Genomic DNA, 25,172 nt, shown 5'->3' on the forward strand with positions numbered 1-25,172 from the left:
CGTATCCATTAGGACAGTGTGGCGAAATTTGACGTCAGTAGGTTATGGCAACAAACGATCGACGTGAGTGCCATTGCTAACAGCACGACATCGCCTACAGCGACTCTCCTCGGCTTGTGTCAATATCGGTTGGACCATAGACGGATAGTAAAACGTGATCTGCTCACATGAGTCCCGATTTCAGTTGGTAAGAGCTGATGGCAGGGTTGGAGTGTGGCGCAGACTCGACACCCAACGACCAAAGTTGTTTACGAGGCACTGGGAAAGCTGGTGGTGGCTCCATAATGTCGTCATCCGTGTTTACAATTAATGGTGTGGATCCTTTGGTCCAAATGAACCGATACAAATGGTTATTTCCGTCTAACTGGAGACCAACTGAAGCCATTCATGAACTCCATGCTCCCAAACAAGTCACTGGGCCATGATTGGTCGCAACTGGTTTGAAGAACATTGTGGAAAATTCGAGCGAATGATTTGGCCACCCGGATAGCCCGACATGAATTCCACAGAACGCTTGTGGGGCATTATCGAGAGGTCAGTTCGTGAACAAAATCCTACACCGGCAACATTTTCGTCATTCTGAACGGGTACAGAGGCAGCACGGCTGAATATTTCTCCGTGGGACTTCAAAGGCTTTTTTCCGTCCTAGCCAGTTCGAGTTTCTGCACTATTCCCAGTCAAAAAGAGGTGCGATAGAATATTAGAAGATATCCCTTGGCTTTTATAACCTCACTGTAGCGTGAGCCTGAGAAGTGTGTTGCAGCCGCATTGATAGCAGGCGAGTTTGGGATCCTGTCACTAATAATGTAACAGGGCCAAAGCAATGTTGCGAGGCAGGTTTGTTTGCGCAAAAAAGTGGACTTATATGTACGGAACAAACTCGTGTATCAAGGAGCAAGGCAGAATTCCATCCTCGTAGTGGCAGTGGGGTTCAAGCATAAATGACTGCTACTGATGCATATGCTCAACAAGCACTGTGGCGCCGACTATAAGTATTAGACATTTAGCAACAAATTTTTTCTCAGTCTCGGAACTCTAGCATGACGTAGAGGCTGTGAAAGGCGATGTCGCCGCGCGTAAACGACAGTAGAAGTCACTGGTTCTACGCCACGGCATGGAAACACCTCTGCTCAATGACGCACTCCCAGAATTAGTGCCATGGTGCAGCAGGCTATACCACCTCTCCTCAAGCAGCACCACCGACTACTGCACAGGGAGCAGCGGGTCACTTGTCATGCACATGACCCGTCTTCGTCCTTCATAGGTCGAGCGTCACATCGTGGGCGGCTTGCCACGCCGTGACGCATACATTCAGCTGCCTGGGGCCACATCAGATAGGTGACACACGCCACTGGTGCAGAAGCTGTGCTATCAGCCTATACGTAATAAGGCCTCTGGCGGAGACTTCGAGTCAGTTCCGTGGGGCGTGCAAGCGGGCAGCCCTGCAGAACGCAGCAGCCAGCCGGCCACTGATCTGGTGTACTACGCAGCACAGATGCTCCAATGAAGAACGTGTGACCTTTGCAGCCACCTATCTCTGGAGCCTACAGGACTCCCACACTGCTTCCACCAATTGCTCACACCGTCATGGGCCACATCCAAGCAGCCTGAAACATCACCTTATAAAAATTAAGAATGAAAGTGCTGGTAAACCTCTTACGTTATCTGATTTACAAACAGCTGAGCAAAACAGAAGGTACTCAGAAATTTCTCTCTTTACTTATTGTGTTCAACAATTAAGTGACACACAATATTCTTAGCGCAAGGCAATCTTACTTTCAGTAATCCCCACAAAAGAATGTCCCTGACTAACAATAACCTATACCTTCCATGAATCACTTACCTCATAAAAATCTTCGTTACTCGAACTACTGCAATACAGCGAGAGCCAATACTGCCAGGTAAATAAAAGATTCAAACTACTGAAGGCACTAACTACTGATAGGCATAGTTAGCAAATGAAAGATTTTAATGGAGAACAAACAACGTATTTACCTTAGTAGTGTTCAAAAGTCATAGTATATATGTATATCAGTTCATGAGATCCACTCTTACAAATTTCCTTTTTCCGATGGACACGTCCAGATTGTCCCCTCTCAAAATTATGCCATCTCTCTCCCCACATCCACCATTGGTGGCACCTCATCTCCAACTGCGCAACGCTACGAGCTGTTCACATCCAACTGCCCAACACTACAATAGCGAATATTCCAACAATGCGAACTAGCCACAGACTGTACACAGCACAGTCAGTGATTTTCATACAGAGCGCTACGTGGCGTTACCAACATAAAAACCTAAACAGCCTACTTACATAGCCCCCATGTTCCCCACAAAAATTTTAAAAATTGTTTTGGGCAGTGGCCAATAGAGATTTGAAAAAAAAATTATAATTACAATAACAAAGATATCAAATGCACATACTTTAGATACACTGTTGGTCAAAAGCAAAAATTGTTCTCATAAAGACAGTCCTGATCATTCATTGCAGTAGTAATTGCAGTTTTTTTTTCAAAGTCTGAGCAGTAACAGAAAATGCACACGGAAGTAGTGGATTTCCATGCAGTAGTGTTGTCCTTCCAACGGAAAGACAGTGCTGACTCTTGACATGAAGACAGGTAATGTGCCACAACTGAGCAAACCCACAGCAGAGTCAGTCGAATTTTTGAAGAATATTGGTAGGTAGATCATCACAGAGCAGACTCACTGTAGTCCTGGTAGAGATTATGGTGTTGGTGGGCCATCAGAGGTGGAGACCCACTGCAGTCCTTGTAAAAGTAATGGTGTTGGTGGGCCACCAAAGAAGCAGGACTACGGTAGTAGAGATGCCTAGCAGCCATCTGCTACGACTATGCGGCTGCACAATCACCATCGGAGAGTCTTGCGGATAATATAACAAGTCCATGAACCACCACTTGTGCACTCACAAAACTTTTTTTTTTAATGTCCTTAGAACCAGCAATGCTCTTAACCTGTCCTTTGCTGAATTGTGAACACACGTGCGAGCACTAACAGTCCTTTCTTCCGGACATGTTGTGCATATACTGTGACCAACAGAAATGTGTGCAGTGAAATGAAAATACTTATTTGAAGAACTGGTGTCTATACAACTGCAAATTTACGACATGAGAATACAATTACAATGGTACAAAATACATCATTAAAGAACATAATAATACAGATAACATTTGTAGTAATATGGGCTTTACAAAAGAATAGAAATAACATATACATCAGTGTTACAGGAATTATGACATAAATAAATAAGAAAAGAGAAGAGCTTTCGAAAGATTAACTTCATACATGAGCATTAAAACAGAACAGAATAAACAATGTCTAAACATCTTTACAAAGTGAATAACATAGTATTAGAAAGATTCTACAACATAACTCTTATGAGATAAACACAAAGACAGGAAGAACAAAAATACACCAGGGTACACAAACACATAGTGGGATAACACAAAAGAAAAGGACAGGATTGGTTTTACTGCAGTTTTATCGTTTTTGATTTGCAAATATAACTTTCTTTACTTCTTACAGATCTCCCTTAGTTCATCATTATTCCCAAAAAGTCTTATCAATACCTGTTGTCCTTAAACCCTAATGTTTTGTTCATATCCTCTATCAAAATAATTATTTCTAATTGTATAATACTCATTTCGTTCCAAATATTTTTCATGTAACTTCTCAATGCATTCTTCCCCTGTAATTATTATTACTCTGCCAATGGTTGTCATACGGGTGGTGTATGTTTTAGTCACGATTTCCGTTGTATGAATGGCCTTGTCATGTCCAGTGATTGTTTCTGTCGTCACGGAATTGTGACGGATGTGACCTGTAATGATTGTTTTCCTGTTTCCGCAACCCGCGACTGTCTGTGTCGATTTATAATTCTTGTAAGAGTCCCTTAAAAGCTTCAATGTCGTCTTTGCAACGCCCTGACAAAATATTATGTCTTAAATGTTCAGGAAATTTGGTTAAACAAATGCGGATGAGTTCTGAGGGGCTGCATGGTTTTGAAAGGTACTGATTCTTATGCAACATGTCTTCAAAACATTTGACGAGACTGAAAAATTCAGATTGTTCGAAGTGTTTCGTCATTATGATGCTATGTTTTACTCGGTCTTAAGTAGCCTGAGACCAATATGCGGAGAGGAAGGCATGATAAAATTCTCCTTCACTGCGAAAATCGTGAATGACCGATCGCATTCATACAGCTGGTTCATTCTCTAAATAGCCACACATATATTCTAATCTGTGCTCTAATTACCTGTTGGGAGGAAAACAATGAGAGAATTGATGAAGCCACGCTTGTGGATGAATGTCGTTGCCAAAATTCTTAAATGTTTTGAATTTACGTGTAGTAATGTACAGCTTACAGCCAAAGTCATCGTGTCGGCGAGTTGCGTATCGGTCATTGTTACGTCGTGTCGGCGGTTCCATCTCAAAATTCGGTGCACCTTGCCAATTTCTTTCATAATTTCCGAAATGCCTTGTGTTATTATTTTGTGGCTTTTCCGTATTTCTAAGTCCCTCTTCACGTGTTGGAGCGCGAGTGTCCTCTGACATACGTAAATATTGTATTACCTGTGTCAACTGATCTTGTACTTCCCGGATTTCTCTTTTGTGTTGCGTATAAATTTGATTCTGATTTTGTTTGAATTTCCTAATTTCTTCGTACTCTTCTGTGTCATTAAAGATTACCGGTCTTGTGTCATACAGATTATCATCGACCTTCGTAGATAATTTATTTAGCTGATCCGAAAGTTCGACTACTTTCTCTGATAATGAACTAATTTCTTTCATGTGTCTTTATGAACCAATTTTGAAGGTATCTACTATGTCCTTTAAGTTTTCCTGAGTTTTTGCAAGTTGCGTAACCGAATCGGTAGATGCAACTGAGTCAATTTTAGCCCGCAAGGTCTCGTTATTTTCATGAACAATAGTTTGCAGTTATTTTAGGCTGCTTCGTGATTCTGTAATGCATTTCCTTGCCGCGAAAAAATAGGTTGAAAATGCTCACAAATTTGTTTCTACGTCATTACAGACTTTTTGACATTTCGATTCGATGTTATGTAACTCAGTAGTTAAATCTTCACGTAAATTAATTGTAATAACAATGCACTGGTGTCTGAAACATGTTCCTCAGTGCTTTTCGACAGTGCATTTGCACCGGCAACTTCACAATTTGAAAAGCAGAAAATGTGTGTTGACTTAATTGAGAAAAATGTGAGGACGCAAACGGTATTTCCATGATTGTATCCTGCCTTTCCAGTTCCTGGGGCTAGCTGTTGCCGACCGATCGATTGACAATACTACCCTGTTCACTAGCTGTTTCACTGTCTACACGAATATTTATTGCCTGGTCCATTCCCCTATGTACAATTACCAAAGTACTATGTTGAACGTTATTTAATTCATTAGACAGTGGCGCTAACACACTACACTCGTCTTCACTGTCCTTTCTCACTTCACTTTGGAGCCTAGTATTACGTTTTTCACACGCCATAATTGTCACAATATTTCACACGATAACACAGAAAAGCTCAATTTGAAGAGTAAAATAAGAAAACACGTTAAAATAGCACTGAAAATAATATCTAACTAATTGCAAGCACGGCTGCGAATTTTTTGGTGCAAATCTACATGCATGCCACAACTATTTTACGGTACAACAATGAAAAACTTCAACTACAAAGAAGATTCTCTCTACAAGTTCGCGTTAGCAATAAACAATAGCTACCATAACTACACAAACTACGAGAAAAATCAGAAGATTCCAGTGAGGTATCCTTGGCTAAGGGTTGACATATGAAACATCCTCTTAGAAAAATTAATAATGACAGTGCTGGTAAACCTCTTACGTTGTTTGCTGAGCAAAACTGAACGTACTCAGACATTTCTCTCTTTACTTATTCTGATCAACAGTAAACTGACAATATTTTTAGCGCAACGCAATCTGACTTTCAGTAATCCCCACAAAAGAATGTCTCTGACTAACAATAAGCTATACCTTCCATAATCACTTACCTCACAAAAATCTTCGTTACTCGGACTACTGCAATACAGCGAGCACCACTACTGCCAGCTAAATAAAAGATTCTGACTACTGAAGGCCCTAACTACTGATAGGCATAGTTAGCAGATGAAAGATTAAAGATTTTGATGGAGAACAAACAATGTATTTACCTTAATAGTGTTCAAAAGTAATTATATATATATATATATATATATATATATATTCTGCCACCTCTCTCCCGACATCCACAGCTCACCTCCAACTGCGCAACGCTACGCGCTGTTCACATCCAACTGCCCAACACTGCAATAGCGAATATTCCAACAATGCCAACCGGCCACACACACAGCACAGTCAGTGATTTTCATACAGAGCGCTAAGTGGCGTTGCCAACATAGAAACCTAAACAGCCTACTTACAAGTCAAGCACTGAGGGCATGGGCTCCACGTTTTTAGTTTGAGATTTTTAGGTATCGTCGTAGCTATTAAAAATTCACAAGCACAAATTTTCAGCGCTCTTTCTGTCGGGTTAGGAGTCAATATGGTGCTAGGAGACATACTTTTCAGTATGTTTTAAATTACGTTGTATCAAAAAATTATTCATTTGATGAAATCCATTTCTGTTATGTTAGCCTGTAATTTTACACAACAGTTGTCAAGACAGATAAAAAAAGATTGATAACTGCGAGTATGATTCGGACATTGAGGGTTCCGTGCAAAGTTAATCAAGTGTACATGGTGTTCAGAAACTCCCATTAGAAACTTCTAGGACTTGTAGAGGTGAATTAGCACATAATATTTTGAATAGGAAACCCATATCTGGAAAGTTCTACAGTTATTTCAGTTGAAATGACTGACTCATCCACTTTTGCTTTAGGAAATGAATTAGGCATGACGCAAGACATTTATAGGTAACATCAATTTCACACTTGTTTTTGTATTTACACTTTGACTACCTTATTCCAAAACAAAAAAGAGCCCAGTATCCTGTAGCTGCAGAACAGTACAGATGCTATACAGTAGTGGCTCGAAGTGGTGACTATCGAACTTCTTACAGACAATTTACCTACGAAACATGTTCTGGTTCACGGTCTCCATCCCATCTCGTGTCTCTTCAGTTTCTATTGCATGACGAGAACTTGTGTAAGCAGATATCTCTCCATAGGAGTCTCATAAATTAAACTCTGCATACGATCCGAAAACAAGTAGTTCATACGAGTTATATCTAGCGATCAAGGCAGTCAAGTGACTGGATCAATTGAGCCTATCCCTCTTGCGCCATATTGTCTGTTGAAATTTATCTGAAACGCATGTGAGAAGTGAGCTGGTGCACCATCAAGCTGACAAACATTCAGCGGCACAACTTCCAAGAACGGGCCCAGTACGTTTTGTAGGACCAGTTACCTTGAGCGGAAGGAAGCATAGCCCAGGCACATGACCGTCATGAGGAGCTGCCCACACGTTAATACTAGACGGCTGCTGAAGCTCCCGGACATGCAGTGCACAAGGGTTTTCATCTGCCAAGACATAGCTGTTTCGCAAATTTGGGACATACTCCCTAGTGAACCTATATTCAGCTGTGGACAGAACTCACCGTGAAAATAGGGGTGTTCCGATGTAACGGTGCAGGAACCACAAGCAGGAGGCAGTGCGGTGTGGAGAATCTGCTGCACTCATAGTGTGTACCTTTGGTATTTAATATGGATGTACCGCTGCACACGCAGAACGTCCTAGTCGATGCTGTAACTAAAACACACTGCCCCCGCAATTGTCCGAGAACTCAATGATGGATTCACTTCAAATTTTGGAGTGCGAAGTTGTCGTGGAGGACCAGAGTCCTGCCTTCACATGGTGAAAGTACCTGTTTCTCGGAGGCGCTGCGGAACTTGGACAAAAAGTTTGTGTGATTGCGTATTAAGTTTCGGAAAACGTTTCTCATACAGCTGACTAGCAGCAAGTCGGTTACATCGAGCTTTGGCATACACATGGAGCATGTCTGGGTATTGTGAAGAAGTCTAGAGAAACACGTTTACTGCATCGGACACACTTAAGCATTGAATAGGTACCGCAGCAGGGGAGACGTTATCTGACGTTACCTATGTCAGACGGCCACCTGATGACACTTAACGTCATCTGTCTACTCTACTGCATATGAGGACAATCAGCTATGCAAGTTTTCTCTCCCCCACAGTAGACGTGGATGCGTTACATATGGAAAGTACCCAAAGGTCCGTCTCAGTGAGGACCCATGCACACTAAAAATGATGGGAGCAAGATTAAAGCAATCCTACCATTAAATTCTACATTTATTATCTTTAAACATATATTCGTTCAGAGAAATATTTTTATCAGCGTAACTATAATCATGACAATAGTACAAGTGTACCTGCAAATAGAGAATAAATTATTGAAACGTCAGAAAATCCCTCTAGCTATCGATATAGCACAAAATCCACTGACACTCCTCTAGTGCGAAAAAGGGTGCGAAAAAATTCAAGTTAATTGACGAATAGAATTAAGCATTCGTAAATCGGATACCGTAGCCCGCTATTACCTACCAAGGTGTATTGTATTGTATGTTAACTGGAGACCTAGAAATGACGGAGAGGCTCCATCCCTGCCGCAGCAACAGTGGTCCACAACCCCACGGCGACTACCGCAGTCCACTTCACCCCTCCGCCGCCCCACACCGAACCCAGGGTTATTGTGCCCTCGGTGGACCCCCCAGGGAACGTCTCACACCAGACGAGTGTAACGCCTATGTTTGCGTGGTAGAGTACTAGTAGTGAACGTGTATGTGGAGAACTTGTTTGCGCAGCAATCGCCGACATTGTGTAACTGAGGCGGAATAAGGGGAACCAGCCCGCATTCGCCGAGGCAGATGGAAAACCGCCTAAAACCATCCACAGACTGGCCGGTTCACCGGACCTCTACACAAATCCGCCTGGCGGATTCGTGCCGGGGACCAGGCGCTCCTTCCCGCCCGGAAAGCCGTGCGTTAGACCGCACGGCCAACCGGGCGGGCTATCAAAGTGAAGTGTTATGTGCAATGAAACATGTAGAAGACACTGTGATGCTATTTTTTGAGCTCTGACAACAGATCAGATCACCACAAACCGGAGATGCCTGTCTTACAAACAAAATACTGCACATGGACGCTTCGTTGATGGTGGCAGCCCTGAGCTCCAAACCAGTGGAAAGTGGCTACACTGAGTCACAGCGCCAGAGACTGCGCCAAAGATTAATATTCCGCGCCTCCACTGGTGCAGTAGTAGTTGAGAGGATGTCGAGGGCAGTTGGTCTGTTGGGCGAGAGAGTAGATGCTGTTCGGTTGGTGTAATGTATAGATGGAAGATGTTGCAATTGTCACAGTGTATTTGAGAAAGGAGATGGGCTTTTGATTTATGATACTGGTGTAATGGAAAACTTTCGTCAGTATATAATGAGGTAAAAAGGTATTACAGTTTTCATTAATGACAATGCCTCTGGCTCACAGGTAAAGTCAACAAAGCATCTGGCTCGTGTTCATTTATTAGACTTGTAATCCTGGTTTCTATGTGCAATTATAGTATTTCTGGTTTTTTCAATTAGTTCATTGTAAATGGTGTTTAAAATATTTTGTCGTATTGAGAAAGAACCGAGCCAGATACATGTACGTTGAGCCACACTACCACACACAGAACAGTTACGCTTGTACTTTGTTGTTGCAGGGGGCTTAATTAATCAATTGTGTTAATGGAAATTCCTTGTCATTCTTTATTTTTATTTTATGCAGTCAGATTGCGTGCTAATACTAGTCAGGGCCAACCCGTTACGAGAATTCGTAACCGGTCACACAGCTATTAAATTATTGCATTTATTCATTAATATTTTTAATTAAGCCCCTATGCAACAGGTAGCGTCAAAAACGGAGACGGACCGATGCGCGTACCCTAATATTATTAGTATTGTCCAGATGACCGGGCACGGGAACTTCTTTTACAAATTCTCGGAAGTGGGAGACGCGGAATGACCCGACTGTCTAGCGCGACAGTCAAAAGGCAAGTGACCGCGCGGAGTGGTCGCGCGGTTGGAGGCGTCATGTCACTGATTGTGCGGCCACTCCCGCCGGACGTTCGAATCCTCCCTCGGGCATGGCTGTGTGGGTGTGTTGTTCATAGTATACGTTTAAGTAGTGTGTACGACTAGGGACCGATAACCTCAACAATTTGGTCACTTAGAAATTCACAAACATTTGAACATTTTTGAAAAGGCAAGTCCTTGAGAGATGCTCTTCCACAGTGAAAAGGGAGTTTCTACTCCACTGTGTGAGAAGCTGACCAATGGTGACAATTCAACAATTAAAGCACTGGAAACATCCCCCAGGCTGTGGCTAAGCCATGTCTCCGCAATATCCTTTCTTTCAGGAGTGCTAGTTCTGCAAGTTTCGCAGGAGAGCTTCTGTAAAGTTTGGAAGGTAGGAGACGAGGTACTGGCAGAAGTAAAGCTGTGAGTACCGGACGTGAGTCGTGCTTCGGTAGCTCAGTTGGTAGAGCACTTGCCCGCGAAAGGCAAAGGTCCCGAGTTCGAGTCTCGGTCGGGCACACAGTTTTAATCTGCCAGGAAGTTTCATATCAGCGCACACTCCGCTGCAGAGTGAAAATCTCATTCTGGAAACATCCCCCAGGCTGTGGCTAAGCCATGTCTCCGCAATATCCTTTCTTTCAGGAGTGCTAGTTCTGCAAGTTTCGCAGGAGAGCTTCTGTAAAGTTTGGAAGGTAGGAGACGAGGTACTGGCAGAAGTAAAGCTGTGAGTACCGGACGTGAGTCGTGCTTCGGTAGCTCAGTTGGTAGAGCACTTGCCCGCGAAAGGCAAAGGTCCCGAGTTCGAGTCTCGGTCGGGCACACAGTTTTAATCTGCCAGGAAGTTTCATATCAGCGCACACTCCGCTGCAGAGTGAAAATCTCATTCTGGAAACATCCCCCAGGCTGTGGCTAAGCCATGTCTCCGCAATATCCTTTCTTTCAGGAGTGCTAGTTCTGCAAGTTTCGCAGGAGAGCTTCTGTAAAGTTTGGAAGGTAGGAGACGAGGTACTGGCAGAAGTAAAGCTGTGAGTACCGGACGTGAGTCGTGCTTCGGTAGCTCAGTTGGTAGAGCACTTGCCCGTGAAAGGCAAAGGTCCCGAGTTCGAGTCTCGGTCGGGCACACAGTTTTAATCTGCCAGGAAGTTTCAATTAAAGCACTAACCATACCACTATAATAAGTGCTCCAAGCTTACCATTACGATGCCCTGTTAGATTTGAATGAAATTCCCTCGAGTTATTCCTAAGGCAGGAATCCTTAGCTTACGTCACTGTCGTCTCGCCAAGCGCAGCTACGGTGAGGGCCTTTTTCTCGAAGCTTCTCGGCGTTTCTGGCACTAACGGAACCTATTAGGGGCGTTGTGAGCGCGCGGAACCGCATCGGCGACTCAGGAGGACTGGTGGAGCGGCGGAGGAGGGAGGGGAGGGGCATATGGCTGTCTCCGCGAATTATTATTAAAAACGCGCATAGTATGTGGCACCGAGCCAAGAAATTGTTCTTTATAGCACATGTCTCTCCCTGGATATCAGCTTTCAGCCGCCGTGATAACTGTAAGAGTTCACTGCCCAGTTTCCGAATTCCGAGAACAAGGAGGGTTCCGCCGCCGGCAGTTGAACACACGTTATCCCTGGTCAGCGGCCACTGTCTTGTCGGGCTAGAGGCTCCAAAGCCCTTGGGCACTTGCTGAACTCTGCTGTGTGCTGAACGTGATATCTGTCTACTTAGCAGCCACTTGGAGACAATACAAGGAAAATTGTACACTATAACATTTTTTATGGTCTACATAGAGGAACCGAAGACCTCTGGAACAGACTAATCGTAATTTGTCGACCCTAAAAGCATTAATCCAAACGCAGTGCACAAAGATACTACACCACAGACACGACATTTACTCTGTAAGTAGGATGTTTAGGTTTTTTTATTGGTAACGCTACGTAGCACTCTGTATGAAAAACACTGGCTGTGCTGTGTGCAGTCTGTGGCTGGTTTGCATTGTTGTTGGCTATTGTCATGTTGGGCAGCTGGATGTTAACAGCGCGTAGCGTTGCGCAGTTGGAGGTGAGCCGCCAGCAGTGGTGGAAGTGGGAAAGTGAGATGGCAGATTTTTGAGAGCGGACGATCTGGACGTGTCTTAGTAAATTTCTAAGACTGGATGCTATGAACTGATATATACACTCCTGGAAATTGAAATAAGAACACCGTGAATTCATTGTCCCAGGAAGGGGAACTTTATTGACACATTCCTGGGGTCAGATACATCATATGATCACACTGACAGAACCACAGGCACATAGACACAGGCAACAGAGCATGCACAATGTTGGCACTAGTACAGTGTATATCCACCTTTCGCAGCAATGCAAGCTACTATTCTCCCATGGAGACGATCGTAGAGATGCTGGATGTAGTCCTGTGGACGGCTTGCCATGCCATTTCCACCTGCCGCCTCAGTTGGACCAGCGTTCGTGCTGGACGTGCAGACCGCGTGAGACGACGCTTCATCCAGTCCCAAACATGCTCAATGGGGGACAGATCCGGAGATCTTGCTGGCCAGGGTAGTTTACTTACACCTTCTAGAGCACGTTGGGTGGCACGGGATACATGCGGACGTGCATTGTCCTGTTGGAACAGCAAGTTCCCTTGCCGGTCTAGGAATGGTAGAACGATGGGTTCGATGACGGTTTGGTTGTACCGTGCACTATTCAGTGTCCCCTCGACGATCACCTGTGGTGTACAGCCAGTGTAGGAGATCGCTCCCCACACCATGATGCCGGGTGTTGGCCCTATGTGCCTCGGTCGTATGCAGTCCTGATTGTGGCGCTCACCTGCACGGCGCCAAACACGCATACGACCATCATTGGCACCAAGGCAGAAGCGACTCTCATCGCTGAAGACGACACGTCTCCATTCGTCCCTCCATTCACGCCTGTCGCGACGCCACTGGAGGCGGGCTGCACGATGTTGGGGCGTGAGCGGAAGACGGCCTAACGGTGTGCGAGACCGTAGCCCAGCTTCATGGAGACGGTTGCGAATGGTCCTCGCCGATACGCCAGGAGCGACAGTGTCCCTAATTTGCTGGGAAGTGGCGGTGCGGTCCCCTACGGCACTGCGTAGGATCCTACAGTCTTGGCGTGCATCCGTGCGTCGCTGCGGTCCGGTCCCAGGTCAACGGGCACGTGCACCTTCCGCCGACCACTGGCGACAACATCGATGTACTGTGGAGACCTCACGCCCCACGTGTTGAGCAATTCGGCGGTACGTCCACCCGGCCTCCCGCATGCCCACTATACGCCCTCGCTCAAAGTCCGTCAACTTCACATACGGTTCACGTCCACGCTGTCGCGGCATGCTACCAGTGTTAAAGACTGCGATGGAGCTCCGTATGCCACGGCAAACTGGCTGACACTGACGGCGGCGGTGCACAAATGCTGCGCAGCTAGCGCCATTCGACGGCCAACACCGCGGTTCCTGGTGTGTCCGCTGTGCCGTGCGTGTGATCATTGCTTGTACAGCCCTCTCGCAGTGTCCGGAGCAAGTATGGTGGGTCTGACACACCGGTGTCAATGTGTTCTTTTTTCCATTTCCAGGAGTGTATATAATATGACTTTTGAACAATATTAAAGTAAAAACATTGTTCGTTCTCTATCAAAATCTTTCTTTTGCTGACTGTGCCTATCAGTACTTAGTGCCTTCAGTAGTTTGAATCTTTTATTTAGCTGGCAGTATTGGTGCTCGCTGTATTGCAGTAGTTTGAATAACGAAGATTTTTGTGAGGTAAGTGATTTGTGAAAGGTATAGGTTAATGTTCATCAGGGCCATTCTTTTGTAGGGATTGTTGAAAGTCAGATTGCGTTGCGTTAAAAAAATATTGTGTGTCAGTTTAAACACAGTCATGTATAATTTTTCTATGGGGACGTTTAATATGTCGACCCTTAGCCGACTGGAATCTTCTGATTTTTTCTTGTAGTTTGTGTAATTAGTGCAGCCTTTGTTTATTGCTAGCGTGTAATTGTAGAGAGAATTTCCTTTGTAGTTTTTCATTGTTGTACAGTAAAACAGTTGTGGCATGCATGTAGATTTGCACCAAGTATTTCGCAGCTGCGCTTGTAACTAACGAGATATTAATTTCAATGCTATGTTAACGTGCTTTCTTATTTTGCTCTTCAAATTGTGCTTTTCTGTGTTGTCGTGTGAAATATTGTGGCAATAATGGCGTGTGAAAAACGTAATACTAGGCTCCAAAGTAAACTGAGAAATGATAGTGAAGAAGAAAGCAGTGTGTTAGCACCACCGTGTAATGAATTTAACTGATGTTCAAAGTAGTAATTTGGTAATTTGCATAGGGAAATGGAGCGGGCTGCAAACAATGGTGTAGACAGTGAAACAACTAGTGAACAGGGAAGCATTATCGAGCGATCGGTCGGCAACAGCTCGCCTCAGGAATCCGAAAGAACAGGGCACAGTCTTGTAAATACTGTAGGTTCAGGTTTTGCGTCCTCACCCTTTTCTCAAATAGGTCAAGACACATTTTCTGCTTGTCTAAATGTGAATGTTGCCGGTGCAAATGCGCTGCCGAAAAGCATAGAGGAACAGATTCCAGACACCAATAGATTATTATTGCAATTAATGCAACAAATGAAACAAAATCAGAGACAAACACAGCAACTGTTAGACACAATGGAAAAAAAATCAGAGACAAACACAGCAAAAGCTTCAAAAGTTAGACACAATGAAACAAAATCAGAGATAAACACAGCAAAAGCTTCAAAAGTTAGACACAATGGAACAAAATCTTCGGAAGTTAGACACCACACTTGAACAAACATGTGAAGATTTAACTACTGAGTTACATAAGATTGAATCGAAATGTCAAAAAGTCTGTAATGACGTAAAAACTCAAATTTGTGACCATTTTCAACCTATTTTTCGCGGCATGAAAATGCATTACAGAATCACGAAGCAGCCATAAAAGAACTGCAAACCAATGTTCATGAAAATCATGAGAAATTGTGGGCTGAAATTGACTCAGCTGCATCTACTGATTCGGTCACGCTACTTGCAAAAACTAAGGAAAACTTAAAAGACACAGTAAATACTCTGGAAATTGGTTCAGAAAGCCACATGGAGGAAATTAGTTCATTAGCAGAGACAGTAGTCGAACTTTCGGATCAGCTAAATAATTTATCTACGAAGGTAGATGATAATCTGAATGACGCAAGACCGGTAGTCTTTAATGACACAGAAGAGTACGAACAAATTAGGAAATTCAAACCAAATCAAAATCAAATTTATACGCAACACCAAAGAGAAATCCGGGAATTACAAGATCAGTTGACACAAGTAATACAAGAATTACGTATTTCAGAGGACACTCGCGCTCCAACACGGGAAGAGGGACTTAGAAATACGGAAAAGCCACTAAATAATAACACAGGGCATTTCGGAAATTATGAAAGAAATTGGCAAGGTGCACCGAATTTTGAGATGGAACCGCCAACACGACGTAACAATGACTGATATGCTACTCGCCGACACGATGATTTTGACTATAAGCTATTCATTACTACACGTAAATTCACAACATTTAAGAATTCTGGCAACGACATTCATCCACAAGCGTGGCTCCATCAATTCTCTCATTGTTTTCCTTCCAGCTGGTCATTAGAGCACAGATTAGAATTTATGTGTGGCTACTTAGAGAATGAACCAGCAGGAAGAATGCGATCCGTCATTCACGATTGTCACAGTGAAGGAGAATTTTATCACGCCTTCCTCTCAGCATATTGGTCTCAAGCTACACAAGACCGAGTAAAACATAGCATCATAATGATGAAACATGTCGAACAATCTGAATTTTCCAGTCATGTTAAATATTTTGAAAACATCTTGCACAAGAATCAGTACCTGTCAAACCCTTACAGCCCCTCAGAACTCATCCACATTTGCTTAATCAAATTGCCTGAACATTTACGACATATTATTTTGGCAGGACGTTGCAAAGACGACATTGAAGCTTTTGAGGGACTCTTACAAGAACTAGAAATGGACACTGACAATCGCGGAATGCGAAAACAGGAACACAACAATTACAGGTCACATCCGTCCCAATTCCGTGATGAAGGAAATAATAACTGGACATGGCAAGGCTATTCTCACAACACAAATCGTGACCAAAACAGACACCACCCGTATGACAACCATTGGCAGAGTAGTAACAATTACAGGGAAAGATCACCTCTCCGCGGTAGTGACTATCACAGAGACAATCATAGAAACAGACAATATGGGAACCAAATTAATTATTATCAATGGAGACAGAATAGACGCAACGGTCCAGCGCGCAGTTACGATTCAGGGAGAAATTCTCCACCACGTGACCGACAAGAAAGGAATTATGGAATCTACCGACACGACGACAGACGATATGATTGTGACGACAGACCTGAATTGCATCAGAACTGCCGGGATTCAAACAGGACAGGGCCCTCTCGACAAGGTGAGTTTGTAGAAGTTAGGTTTCCAAATCCCAATAAACATACGCGACAACAAAGAGACAAAAGGCAATGACTCATACCGCTGGCAGCCACAAAACGTACTTATGAATCTGACGACGCAGCTGCCGTAGCTAGTAATTACGTAAAGATGGAAGACCTTAGGGACATCTTACTCCAGGAACACGACGTAAAACATAACAACATTGCATATCCTGTGATTCACATTACAGTAAATGACGTAAAATTTATAGGAGTACTTGACTCTGGCAGTCCCATTTCAGTAATTAGTGACACAGCCTTTAGCAAATGCAACAAAATCGAATGATTGCCCGACACTTCCGTTAAATAAGATTAAATTACAAGGTTCAATCGTTGGAAAAAGTGTAGATGTACGCCAACAAACCAACTTAGAATTTTTTTGTCAAAGCCACAGCTTCTCTATGAACTTTCTTACTGCTCCATTATTGTCGACGGAAATTATATTGGGAGTAGACTTTTTGAATGAATACAAAGCAATCTTGAACTTTCACGATGCTGAAATAAGTTTAGAGAAAAAAGGTAAGTCAATAGCTTTGAAATTTGAAGATTGTCTCTCAAACAATGACGAAGAAATTAATCGGCTTTACCTTCTATTAGACAACAGTTCGGAATTTTATATGGAACTTGACACTAACAATCCCTCTGCAAGTACTGACAGGGACGATATCGACGGCGCATTTGATACTAATCAGTTAATTCAGAATAAAATTCAAACAATTGAGAATTGTAATGACACTGATAAGCAAGACCTTTTGGGATTTTACAAGCACAGTCCACAGTTTATACCCACAAAACAGGAACAATCAAGGGATTTCAATCCCAATTTCGTGTTCGTGAGCATACTAAATTTTGTGTTAGGCCATACGTAATTCCAGCACATTATAGTTAGAACAGAAATGCCATCTATGCTTGACGAGGGCATTATTGAGCCTGCAGTAAGCTCATACAACAATCCATTACATGTTGTTGAGAAAAGAAATGGATCGATCAGACTTGTCTTAGATTCGAGACAAATCAATACTATTATAATTCCTGAAACAGACAGACCGCAAACGATGGAAGAACTTCTTCAAAATTTTAATGGTGTAAAAGTTTTGTCTTCTATTGATCTCAGATCCAGCTTTTATCAGATCGAACTTCATCCAGAATGTAGAAAATATACAACTTTTATTTGTTTCGGCGTTTGTTATTAATTTCGGAAACTTCCTTTTGGTTTGAACATTTCTTCGGCAGCATTCATTCGTGGGCTAAATTCCATCTTACCTGATTTCTTAAAACGTCACATCACCTTATATGCTGATGATATTCTAATAGCAGAAGCCTCATGGGAACAACATAATCGCATCCTCAACAGTTTGTTACGTATCTTTGCAGAATCTGGAATTACAGTTTACTTGGAGTTACTTCTAGTTACACAAAAACTTTGTTCTCTCACTGGAAAAAATACTATTTGGAACTGGGACGAACAATCACAGTTGGAATTCAATTCTTTGAAAGAAGTGTTACTTCATGCGCCAATACTAGCTCATCCAGATCTGTCACAAGATTTCTACCTTAGCACAGATTCTTCTAAAGTCAGTCTTGGTGCCCATTTATTTCAAAAAGCCATAGAAAATGACACTACCATTCAGAAAACCATTGCTTATGCCAGCCGAGTGCTAACAAAATCTGAAAAAAATTATTCCGTTACTGAATTAGAAGCTTTAGCTATCGTTTGGGCATTTAACAAATTCCGTTTCTTTCTTTCTGGTAAGCACGTAAAAGTATACAGTGATCATCGTGCATTACAATTTCTTATGTCTTCAAAATTAAATCATGACAGGTTAAAACGTTGGGCATTGTTTCTGCAAGAATTCCACTTCACAATAGTCTACATTCCCGGAAAGGAGAATATTGTTGCGGACGCACTGTCACGCGCACCGGCTGGGCTTGAGAAAAGTAACACAGAAGGCAACCTCGAGAAAAATTTCAGTATTCTTTTCATTCAGAAAGTCGCCTTTGAAAACTTCATCACCACATCTTTAAAGGACATTGCTCATGAACAAGATAAATAACCGATTTGGAAAGACATCAAAAGTAAATGGCATGAAAAGACACACACACAGATTCGGCATTATTATCTGGTTAGAAACAACATACTGTTCAAACGCTGCACTGTTGATGACAAGCTATGAGTACTTTGCATTCCTGATGATTTTGTTAATAAGCTCATTTGGCACATTCATTTCAGCTATGCACATTTTGGACCACGAAAATGTTATCATATTCTTCGGACGACTTGTTATTTTAACAGTATGGAAAAGAGAATTCGAAGAGTCCTGTCTATTTGTAAACTTTGTCAAAAGGCTAAACCATCTACTGTCTCACATCGTGCTCCGTTGTTTCCTATCATTCCTTCTAAATTAAAAGAATTTCCTGCTGTTGATCTCTTGGGACCCCTTGTCAGAACATCTAATCGTTTTTCGTTCGTTCTAGTCGCTATTGAACTTACTTCAAAATTTGTTTCTTTCACTCCGTTACGTAAAGCCATTGGACGGTCTGTATCCAACGCCTTTGTTAAAAATGTCTTACGTGAAGTTGGACATGTTAGTAAAATCATTTCAGATAACGGACCGCAACTGAGATCTGCTGTTTGGTCACGCATGCTTCGGAACCATAAAATCAAACCTGTTTTTATTTCATTGTACTCACCACATTGCAACCCATCTGAACGGATTATGAAAGAAATCAATAAGCTTTGCAGACTTTATTGTCACAGAAAGCATCAGTATTGGGACAGATATGTACACTTATTTCAAAACGTGCTGAATGAAATGCCTCATGACTCCACTGCTTTACCACCTATTCTTGAACTGAAGAATTAAGAACCACCGAACAGAATCAGAGAGCTTGTACCTTCCCCGAATACACGTAAACTTCGACACAAATACATAATTGATTTGGCTATTAAAAAAATAAAATCTGCAGCAGACAAAAGGAGATAACTACACGGTAAAGCAAATGCAAAGAAATTATATATTGGTCAGAAAGTTCTCATTAAAGCTCATTCATTGTCACATAAGAAGAAACACTTGAGTCACAAATTCTTTCTAGTTTACAATGGACCTTACAGAATCCGACGTATACCACATGATAATTGCGTTGAAGTTGAAACTCTGCATACTAGGATGAGCAAAGGTTTACACCACATTTCGCATGTAAAACCGTTTATTGAAAGGTTGCTGGTTGTTTTGGGGAAGGTGACCAGTCCGCGAGGTCATCGGTCTCATCGGATTAGGGAAGGACGGGGAAGGATTTCGGCCATGCCCTTTCAAAGGAAACATCCTGGCATTTGCCTGGAGCGATTTAGGGAAATAACGGAAAACCTAAATCAGGATGGCCGGACACGGGATTGAACCGTCGTCCTCCCGAATGCAGGTCCAGTGTCTAACCACTGCACCACCTCGCTCAGTGTTTATTGAAAGATAATCTGTTTTTCAACTTAGTCTGTTCCATAAAACTTTTCACTTCACGCTACTTGTACAATTTGTCACACTGAGAAACTGTTAACATGCAACAATGTTTTGGAGATAACTATCCAATCTAGAACCTAGGGAACATTTTCAAACTTAAATTACGAATGCATTGTTATAGTGAACAGACGACACAGTGTTGTTATTTGTACATTCTTGCTTGTTAGGTGCACGATTACGTAACGACTATCAGGCTTACATACTTAGAACATATACTGGTACTGTTAATGAGATTTTAATGCAACATTTTGGTTTACTTGAAATTACATTCTGGATTTAAAGTACTTCCTGTGAGATACCAGATGACACAGTGGTTAGTTTATGTGACAGCTAAACGATTTTATCACGACACTGCTAATGTGTCACCCAATTTATATTGTTGCTTTGCGGTGTATCTGCTTTATATCTGCACAGTTTTTCTGAATTCTTCTGAAAAGGAAAACATGTTTTAGTAGTAACTTTTGTGGTATAGCTACAATGAGACAGCCTTTTCCGTAGCACAACAGTACGTTACAGTACAGTACTTACTTCCTCACGGCAATAAGCATAACAACTACGATATCTATACGCATAGCAATTCACTTCGTTTATTACGAGGTAAGTACATTGACTTCTATAGAACTTTGCTTACGGACGACGATAATTACGACACTTGGCACTTTTTTTACCGTTAAGTAATGACAGAGATTATGTTACAACAAGACGCACAATTTAGAGTGGCAGTACACGTATTTGAGTGATTAATTTTGTACTTAAAACATTTATTTTTAAAGATGTTTCAATTACAAAGAAAGTTTTCAGTGATACATTTCACTCCATTGCTGTAACCTGTAACACCTAAGGGTATAATTACATTAATCCTCAGGGGGGTAGACGCCTACATTGTGCACCATGTGTTTGGCAAGCACAAGGAGCCCTAGCTAATATGGTATTTGCTTATACAACTTTACACATCGGTACCATATTTCTCTAACACATAAATTACACAGCTATCTGATCATTTAACTGGGAGAGACAAACATTTATTTTACTACATCAGTGACAGATGTTTACGTAATTACACAGTTGGATAACTTCACACTTATGAAATTGTATTTTGTCTGTACTTTGTGAACTGTTCATATTTTTTCGGAACCATTGTGATACTGTGAGAGCTTTGAATGTCGTATTTGGTATGGGATCATGATTTTTAAAGTACGTTTGAGGTAGATGACACTACTGCAATGAGCAGAGAATTTTTTTTAGGTTTTGAAATTATTGGAGGAAGCTACAACGTTTTTGAGACTTGACTGAGGTGTTATGATGTTATTTTTATGATGACGATGTGTATTATGCTGTTGAGGTATGTTTATGATCAATAAGCTGAGACTCGTACTTTAAGAGTTATGAAATGAGTGTAAATGCGTGAATGTATCACAATGCCTGGCAAAAATTTTTTGCACACTGTTTATTCATAGGATTTTGTTCTACACATTTGCAACGCAAATTCTCGACCTGTGAAATTTTTTATATGAGACTGTCACAGTAGTGCAAACTGGTGTCGTAAATATTTCGGTAAGAAAGTTAAGTGACCTTCACGTTATGCGTTGTGGACACCCAGCTGCGCGACAGTCGCCTGGAAAAAAGTCATTTGTATGTGCCTTTCAGAGGCACAGGTGGAGAAAGAAAAAGAGGCCACTATCCTCGCTATTGACATTTCTTTGTAGTAAGCATCACAAATACGACACGCTCAAACTTGAAAACATATGATTATACTGTGGAGCTCTTAATTTATGATATTTACTAAAATGCCTAATGAAATGATGAGAAATATTTTACATCTATTGTCTTTCTAGTTGAGAGTTTGCTCATTTTGATTAATATCTAGTTCCTAGCAGCACTGCAGCATTGGTTAAAATAAAATTTTATAGATGTACTAATATAGATATTTTATGCCTACAGATCCAGTAAATAATAACTTTATGATCTACTTAAAAAAAACGAAGGAGCACAAAAGGACATTTCCCTTCACAGGACTTGCTAACATAATTTTCTTTTCAACTACTTGGTAATATTTTTCGTAGAATAAGTTGTGGTGCAGCACTTTAATTACATAGACATTAAGATGTGAATAGACATTTCCCTTATCTGCATTGTTGTTTTTAGTGTAATATTTTTGCTGCTTGAGCTTTGCCATGTTTAGGTATAAGTTATAGCATTTGCTGCTGCTGTTTGCCATGCATAGTGCTACTGAATGTCACTTTGTATTACTCTGTTAAGCCAGTTTTACTACTGATTTATTTTTCTTGTTGCTGCACATTGGCTCATATTAGTTGTAATGTTGCATTTGCTCTGCTAATTTAGATTTGCTGCTGCTTGCTTTGCCAATTTCCATTTTTTTGTCATTGCTGTTTGTGTTAATTGTTTTGTGCTCCTGCATTGCCTCGTCCCTTAGTTTAGCATCTGAGCTCAGTAGATTTAAGTTAGCTTAAGAGGGGGTAGACTATATAAGAGAATGAGTTGTGATGATTTTTAAAAATAGGAACCCCCATTTTTATTACATATTTGTGTAGTACATAAAGAAATATGAATGTTTTAGTTTGACTACTTTTTTCGCTTTGTGATAGATGGCGCTGTAATAGTCACAAACGTATAAGTACGTGGTATCACGTAACATTACGTCAGTGCGGTCGGTATTTGCTTCGTGGTACATTACCCACGTTAAAATGGACCGTTTACCAATTGCGGAAAAGGTCGATATCGTGTTGATGTATGGCTATTGTGATCAAAATGCCCAACGGGCGTGTGCTATGTGTGCTGCTCGTTATCCTGGACGACATCATCCAAGTGTCCAGGTCGTTCGCCGGATAGTTACGTTATTTAAGGAAACAGGTAGTGTTCAGCCACATGTGAAACGTCAACCACCTCCTGCAACAAATGATGATGCGCAAGTAGGTGTTTTAAGTGCTGTCGCAGCTAATCCACACATCAGCGGCAGACAAATTGCGCGACAATCGGGAATCTAAAAAACGTCGGTGTTGAGGAAGCTACATCAACATCGATTGCATCCATACCATATTTCTATGGACCAGCAATTTCATGGCGACGACTTTGAACGTCGTGTACAGTTCTGCCACTGGGCACAAGAGAAATTACAGGACGATGACAGATTTTTCGCCCCCGTTCTATTTAGCGACGAACTGTCATTCACCAACAGCGGTAACGTAAACCGGCATAATATGCCACGATGATTGCGACAAGTGGGACATCAGCGACCTTGGTGGGTTTATATATGGTGCGGCATTGTGGGAGGAAGGATAATTGGTCCCAATTTTATAGATGGCAATCTAAATGCTGATTTCCTATGTAATGTTCTACCGATGTTACTACAAGATGTCTCACTGCATGACAGAATGGCGATGTACTTCCAACATGATGGATGTCCGGCACATAGCTCGCATGCGGTTGAGGCAGTTTTGAATAGCATATTTCATGACAGGTGGACTGGTTGTCGAGGCACCTTACCATGGCCCGCACGTTCACCGGATCTAATGTCCCCGGATTTCTTTCTGGTTGCAAAGTTGAAGGATATTTGCCATCGTGATCCACCGACAACGCCTGACAACATGCGTTAGCTCATTGTCAATGCATGTACGAACATTATGGAAGGCGAACTACTCGCTGTTGAGAGGAATGTCGTTACACGTATTGCCAAATGCATTGAGGTTGACACACATCATTTTGAGCATTTATTGCATTAATGTGGTAGTTACAGGTTATCATGCTGTAACAGCGTGCGTTCTCAGAAAAGATAAGTTCACAAAGGTACATGTATAACATTGGAACAACCGAAATGAAATGTTCAAACGTACCTACGTTTACGTTCTGTATTTTAATTTAAAAAACCTACCTGTTTCCAACTGTTCGTCTAAAATTGTGAGCCATATGTTTGTGACTATTACAGCGCCATCTATCACAAAGGGAAAAAAGTGGTCCCACTGAAACTTTCACATTTCCTTGTGTACTACTCGAATATGTAATAAGAAAAGGGGGGGGGGGGTTCCTATTTAAGAAAACGCAGTTGATATGTGTTTGACCTATGGCAGCGCCAGCTAGCGGGCCAACTATAGCGCCATCTGGTTTCCCCCTTCAAGCTAGACAAGTTTCGTTCTTGTAGTTTTTTCATTTGGCGCTTATTTCGTGAGATATTTGGCCCATCACTATCAATGGACCACCCTATATATAAGAATTAAGGTGTGTTGGACAAAGGTATTGTGGTTTTGTCTGTTGTATGCGCGATATCTAATTACAAGAAAGAGTTTCTGTGACGTCTTTACACATTTGCCTCAACACTGTCACACACAATGTCTTTTGTACGTACTGTCATGTCAAAGCATGGAGAGATGTCGAGGGTATGTCGATAAGAGAGTGGTGAGATGGTGATGTTGGGTGCATCAGTGTGGCTCTATGTGGCATAAACTGTGGTGATTGATTTTAAGCTGGGCCACCTGGGCTCTTACGTGCCATCGTTGCGGTGGGTCACCTGGAGTGGGCACGGCGTTGCTGAGGTGGCGCCCTCTGGGCTATCCACAGCTGTTGTCGCTGATGAAGCCAGTGGCTTGTAAGACGCCAGCAGATTAACAGGTTGTCAGCCACATCACTCACAGCTCTTACTCACACATGGTTCTAAGCAGGTGAAGCGCATGGCTCGCTGCAAGTTGCTTCCGTTAGGGCACGGTGTGAAGGTCCCTTTGTACTGGTCCGTGACTAGCAGTACCCAAGATCGATTGACAACGACAAGAGATCGTACTGTACCAACGTCTCTATGCCGTTATTGCAGAGTATGCTGTTGCGCAAAGTACTTTAGACCACCAGTCGAGCACCACACTTTTAATTAGGCACAGTTTCTTATTTTTAAATAGATGTTAAGACTGCAGAACGCTATCTAATTGCAGAAGATTCCATTTGGAGAGGAGCCTCTGATGACGACAAGAATCTAGCCCGCACCGCAATCACACTGGCAATGAACTAATCGAACACGAAATCAGCCTTAGTACAAATAA

General features: G+C 42.1%; 1 non-coding gene across 1 annotated transcript; it reads left to right on the top strand.

Moving 5' to 3' along the window:
- The first annotated feature begins 11,133 nt into the window (after positions 1 to 11,133).
- On the top strand, positions 11,134 to 11,208 carry Trnas-uga (transfer RNA serine (anticodon UGA)). Its single transcript has one exon. It is a non-coding gene; the product is annotated as a tRNA-Ser (tRNA).
- Positions 11,209 to 25,172: the final 13,964 nt, after the last annotated feature.

The sequence above is a fragment of the Schistocerca cancellata genome, chromosome 7, assembly GCF_023864275.1.
Source record: "Schistocerca cancellata isolate TAMUIC-IGC-003103 chromosome 7, iqSchCanc2.1, whole genome shotgun sequence".
In the NCBI taxonomy this organism is placed as follows: Eukaryota; Metazoa; Arthropoda; class Insecta; order Orthoptera; family Acrididae; genus Schistocerca; species Schistocerca cancellata.